Consider the following 6857-nt stretch of genomic DNA (forward strand, 5'->3'; position numbering starts at 1 on the left):
AAAGGAAAAATACATAAAACCTTTTACAAATTTAAAAATTAATAATAAGGAAGATAACAATGCTTAAAAGTTAGATTTACTTATTTTATTATTTGACGTATATATAAGACTTTTCAATATTTCTTGCTATAATGAAATATCTAATATCTATATAATATTTCACAATGAAGATACAAAAAGCTCATATCGAAATTATTATGCCTCCGTTATCACACGTTTTTAATGTAACATATTAAGATAAATTAACCCACAAATCGATTTCATGTTTATTAACGATGTATTAAAATATTATTTTAAACCGGTTAATAATACAAAGATCACATGTTAATTTTCTTACTAGTTTCCTTATAATAAAGCTTGCAATGTGTATATTATATGTTCAGTATTTTTTAACAGTTCATTACTACATAAAAACTATTAACTCTGTTTATAAACTGTTGAATCCATTTACATGCCGCATAACTGTTTTTAGAATCAACGGATTGTCGACACCACCCCTAAGCAACGGCAAAAAATAAGAATATCGGGCAAAAGGATAACAGCACCTGTAAAATAAATAATAATATTTTTTGTTTTTAACACATCACTATTTATTTAATAAAAACAAAAGATAATTCAAGCTCTGAATCGAAAAAAAACAAATAATCAAAACCATGATTTTTTGACATCACTAAATTGAAGTAAAATTAAACTTTATCCACGCTATTAAATTAACTATTCGTGTGCACAAAATGTATATATTAACCGCCTTCGTCTATTCATTTTTCAAATAACGATTATAATATAGAATTCGAAAGCGTGTATCACGAAACAATCCGCCGAAAGCATTACTACTACTACTACCACTACTACTGACTTCACTCTCACTCGATTAGATTGTCTGCGGCTCCCGTCGACGTTTCATTAAATTGCGTTATATAAATTCGCAATGAAAACCGTTCTAGGCCGGGTTCAATGGCACCATGGAAAACTCCAAGTTCAATTTGAGTATCAATTATGTATTTACGTGTGATTAACCGTGCGTTTATTCGTGATCGAAAATTTTATTCATGCGCAGCGTCACGCCATCGAATAATTTTCGTTTATTTATTAATTGATGGAAATTTATTAAATATAAATATTAAATTTATAATAAATTACGCAACAATGTCACCATATGTGTTTTATATGCACATGTGAGATAAGGTACGCAACAAGGCCATTTATTGTATTTATATATTATGATCGTGCTGTGGTATATTATTTATTATACGATTTGTTTAATAAAGTCACGCAGTATTGTGAAATTTACGCGAAACGGTGCCAAAAATTTTTGGAATTGGAGGCTACTTCATAATAAATATTTATGCACGTCTACATGCAGTGCCAAAATACTACTCAATATTAAAGGATATTTTTATTTACAAAAAAATCATAGATTTTCATGCTATATAAATTAATTCAATTTTTTAAGAATTCAATTTAATTAAAACCACTATAACCTAACAAATAACCAACCCAGTGGATCACTATGGTTAAAAAATAATGCATAGTATATAATAAAAAAGAAAACTTTTTATATGTAATATTAAAATTAAATGATAAGAACCGGACCAGCTCCTCGTAGCTGACATTAAAAATATCAATATGCAATTCAAGCTTATTATGGATCTGGATGGCGACAAACATAAGAGAGTCGGCCAGTGCAGACGTCCTGACTCTAACGCGATCGTGACTTAACTTAACAAAACTAGAATATTTACCCATTGTAAAAAACTGTAGCAATTAAAAAAAAAAATATTTAATAAGTCATTTATTATTCTTAAATACAAAAAATATAATTTAATTAGAACAGTATATACATATATACAGCATTGTTTGAGATTTTAAGACTAAATTTATCAAAGTAGTATTTAATATCGAATAAAATATCAAAATATTGAAAATAAGCATACCGTCTGTTATTTATAAAATACAACAAAGCAATATTATTTCATAAATTATAATACAACATTAATGTTCTCTCCAATAATTATTTTCCAACAGATACGATTCTTTTCTCGAAAGAGGAAAAAATTTCACTACTTAGCTTGAATTCATAATCTTGAAAAAAAATTTGTTTATGAAAAAACTGTCTTATACCAACTTCATTAATATTCCTTCCAGTTTCAATAATTGGTACTACTATTGGTACTTTTAAAACTATAAATGTAGCTGTATAAAAATAGTATATATATCATATATATTTGATGCAGTATTTAATAATATGTCTATATCTTAATTGTTATAAATAAAATTATTAAATATTTTTCTCCCGTATGTCTCCTGTAAATTTCGGTGGTTTCGCAAGAGCCTCGGTGGCGCAGTAGGCAGCGCGTAAGTCTCATAATCTTAAGGTCGTGAGTTCGATCCTCACCCGGGGCATATATTTTTATTTTGTTTATTTTATCAATAATAATATTGTTATCATTATATTATATATGTTTTCAACGCAGTTAAAAATAAACAAAGATAACGATATTAAGAGTTACCGTGTTCCTTTTTCCACGAGTGACATAAATATCCACTTGGCACATGATAGTCAGTTAAAATACAGTATCTTCTAAATGCTCGTTGTTTAAGTGTTAGATAGTAAAAGTGTAATTATAGAACGCGAAATTGCATCATCGACTCGTTAACTTTTTTTCAGACGAGGTAACATTCTTACTGTAAATATGAATCTTTTTTTATTTAAGGACAAAATGACCTATATGGATAAAAACTATTTTATCTAATTATATTTCAATATAATACGTATAATACGTTCCTATTAAAAAATAATTTTACGTACTATTTCAATAGTACGTAAAATTATTTTTTAATATGAACGTAGTGCTAGTAAAGTATCAGCAGATTTTCTAGAAGTTCGCAATGACGCTGGAGGAAATAAAAGTGAGCGTATTTTATAATTAAAATAATATTTCTTATTCATCATACCATAACGTTCATTTCCCCTCAAATCTATCTTCCGTCTCCAGCATAGAAAGTGATGCCGGGAGACCATCAACTTTAATCGTGACAAGAGAACGGAGTCAAGATTAGTTCGAGAACGGAGGATTATGATATTGCTAGTTACTATTTTTTATAAAAATGTCTTTAGCATAACAGCTGGAGCTTTGACAACGCTGTCACTGGAAACTTAAAATTTTAGTATCTGCTAACCACGTTCCATCAATTTCTCTAATACTTGTATTTGAATTTGTACGGACGTTGACTGTCTTTTTTTTGATCATTTAAAAGTGCCCCTAATCCGCTCAAAATATACGATCGACACGTTCGCCTGTACTACGCCAGCGTAACAAATAATCTTGTTCTGTAGATCACAAGTATTTTAAGCTTTGCGTTAAATTAAAGCATCTAACACATTTTAATACAATTTTTAGATAGAGTATAAATAAATTTAGCAAACTTTTTTCACTTCAAGAGCAAGAGAATATCTACCCACAGTAGTATTATATATTTGTCATTATACTATTCAATTGAATTTCAAGTGCTCCATTTACTTTCTAACTTTTTCAATCAATTCCAGATTTTCCAGCGTTTCTTGACCGCTGGAAGGTTGTTTGATCAACCGTTCTCCACAACCACCCCGCGAGTGCGTGGTGGAACGAATTCGCACAAGAACATACACACACAATGTAGTTACACTTGACCCACTTGCTGGCTGTGAAATAAGAAGAAAAAAAGTTACACCGCCCGAAGTCATCGCTCAACTTTGCTCGTGTCATGTGCGAACGATGTGTGCGATTCGAGCTACGACCTTCCAATTCGACTATTAAGTCGTCTCCATAAAGAATGGAAACTGACATTGGAAAATTTCTTGCGGTTCGCAAATTGTAATTTTTGGTACAAAAGGAAAATGCTTACCGACTGCTTAAGAAGGTTAAATATAGGTTTAATTGTATGAACAATTAGTGGTTTAATCAGAAAGCTATTAATAGGTTACTCAATAGGTTACTTTAATAGGTTACTCAAATTTGTCACGATGATCAAAATGTATTCATAATATTATTATAATATACACAAAAAAATAATACAATCTCAAAAATTTTTTTAAATTAAGTTAAAGTTAAGCTGAGATGAAAAATCTTTTGATGTTTAAACTGTTTATTTTTATTATACTTTATTATAAATAAAGAAATCGCCAGCGTAACAAAAATACGCAGACAAAAGAGCGCAGCGACAAAGCAACGCAAAATAAAACGGCGCAACGACAAAATAGCACAATGCCTACATAACAAAATATAAACACGAAAATATAAAAATAAATATTAAAAACTGAACAAACCATTTATTTTTTTAATTTAATTTGAATTTTTATTGTTCCTTTAATATTATTTTTAATTTAGGCTATATAATTATTTTTAATCCGTCTACATAAAATAGGCTGTCCGTTTATATAATATTTAGGCTATATAAAATATTTTTTAAGTATAATAAACTTGGGGTAACGCAAATAATTTTAGCTAAGATCCTACGATTATATATGAAGTACAGTCAAACACTTCTAAACCGAATAAATACAAGAATTTTGATGTAAAATTTACAAATATTTGGAACGAATTCTATGAAAATAAATATTGGATATATTTAGTTGTATGATTTGTACGTAATTATGCGTTATGATTGAAAATATCAGAATCAAAATGTTAAAGAAGCAGCAAAAATTTAAAAAAATCTTTTTATTTTATTGTTATTGTGTTCTATCGAATTTTTCGTATTCATTAATATAGATTCTAATTTTTATGTTTTTATTTTTTGTAAATATATTTTTAATCATATGTTATCGTTGCGCCGTTTTGTCTTAATGTATTTTGTCGCTGCTCATTTTTGCTTACGATTTTTGGTCCTGGACTTTTTTGGCGGGACACTTAAAAAATCACATAACTTGTACAAATCATTTCTTAGATAATTGTGCACACATATGTATGTGTATTCAAACACACTTTTAAATACATACTAGTACGGTACTGTTGAAAAATAAATGAATATAAATTACGAAAATTGTTTTATTTAATACCAATATCAAGTTAAATATATTAAATACATCTAATTTATTTATTTTAAAATATGAATCTAAACCTAAATGTTATTTTTGTACATATTTTATAAAAAAAGGTATATTTAAAGTTCTCTCAATTAATTGAAACGCGTGAAAATAATATTGTTATATTTTATAAAATTAGCTGTTTTTTTATTATAGCACATAGATCTACTATTAACATAAAAAACACTTTTTAAGATTAGTTAAATAAATATTTTACATACAAGGAATATTTAAATTGGGTTGAAAATTGATTGTAGATCTTGTCTTTAAGGCTCAAGTCTCAAGGCTCGTATTGCAATACATTTTGCAAAATGGTCCAAATGCATGCTCAGATAACATGTGTACCGTACAAGTACCGCAGCAAATATTTACTTACATCGCTTGAGGTCTCAAAACGTTGTTAGCCCAAGGGTCCTCAAAAGTCACGACCTACACCGAGGCTGAGTTGCTTTTCAAGATATTTACACGGAACGTTCTATGTTCTTGTTTGATTAATACCTTCTATTATAACACGGTGTTTTACCCAAATTGATACACAAAAGACTTGGCAACATCTGCTCTCGTCTAAATCGTTAGATTGAACGCAAATGGTGACGTCTCCATTTTAGTATATAAATGTCAAGACTAATAGAGTACTTTTAAGTACTTGGGAACATTGCCGGAGTACATGCATGACCAAGACCTTATTATATCAAACATCAACCCTGAATTGGATTTCTGTATTTGTAACACATCATTGTATCAATTATATATGTGCATATTATACATGTGTGTATCGCTTTATTATATTATAAAAATAATAATGATAATATGATATGAAAAATGTCAAACAAACTAATAATTTATAAGCACATGTTCGAATATGTCATTTAATTCAATTATTAGACACCAACTTGTCAAACGTGCTGATTAATAAACTTTAATGTAAAAAACATACCATTATAGTATGTTTTGGCAAATAATTAGTAATGTAATAAAGATAAAACACTTTTTGTGTATACAGTTTATATTTAAAACACAATTAGTATTTTTCTCTCCAAAAAAATCATAAACGTTTATCTTATAATCTAGTTTATATTTATTAGGATTATTTTTTTGGATTGACAATATATTTATGCATGTTTTTAATTATTATTTAATGATGAAATAGGGCGTTTTGAAACTGATTACCAAATTAGGTAATGCGTCAAGCATGAGGTGACACTGGAAAATGCGACTTTTGAGGCTTCTCTGATCGATTTAATCCGACTACATTAGTCGACTATACAATGATGTAAGTCTATAGAGTTGTTACTATAGTCTTTGATCAGATTCAATTTCAATTTAATGCTTTTTAACACATTTAGAGACCTTGTAACCAAATCTTAAATATTGCTTATAGTATTTAAAGCAAATTTCATTTTCAACGTTCTTATTATGACACTGTTAGAATCATAAATAACTTTCCATTAATACTCTGTTCATATTTTTTCATCTTATTGGGACGCAATTTGTCTGCATGTTTGTCATGCCTGATCTAATGTAATCATTCAAGAAAAAATATAAAATATGATTAAACAACACGATTAAAATGAATTGTAACTGAAGGTTGTATTTGTAACTCGAACGTCGATGGATTTAAAAGGACATCGCGATATGACAATATAAATTATTATAGCTGTAGATCGTTTAAATAGCCTCACAATTAATAATCGATAGACCGTGACCCCAGAATAAAGTCTTCTTCTGAAAGTGAAACAATTCCAAGTCCACCCTTTGCCCTTTAAATGTGACTATTCTGCTTTATATATCT

At 28.5% G+C, this 6857-nt stretch overlaps 1 non-coding gene across 1 annotated transcript; it reads left to right on the forward strand.

The window, feature by feature from the left end:
• The first annotated feature begins 2330 nt into the window (after positions 1-2330).
• TRNAM-CAU (transfer RNA methionine (anticodon CAU)) lies at positions 2331-2403 on the forward strand. Its single transcript has one exon. It is a non-coding gene; the product is annotated as a tRNA-Met (tRNA).
• Positions 2404-6857: the final 4454 nt, after the last annotated feature.

This window comes from Plectrocnemia conspersa, unplaced genomic scaffold (genome assembly GCF_051122295.1).
Source record: "Plectrocnemia conspersa isolate PC_06_02 unplaced genomic scaffold, ASM5112229v1 ptg000008l, whole genome shotgun sequence".
NCBI lineage: Eukaryota > Metazoa > Arthropoda > Insecta > Trichoptera > Polycentropodidae > Plectrocnemia > Plectrocnemia conspersa.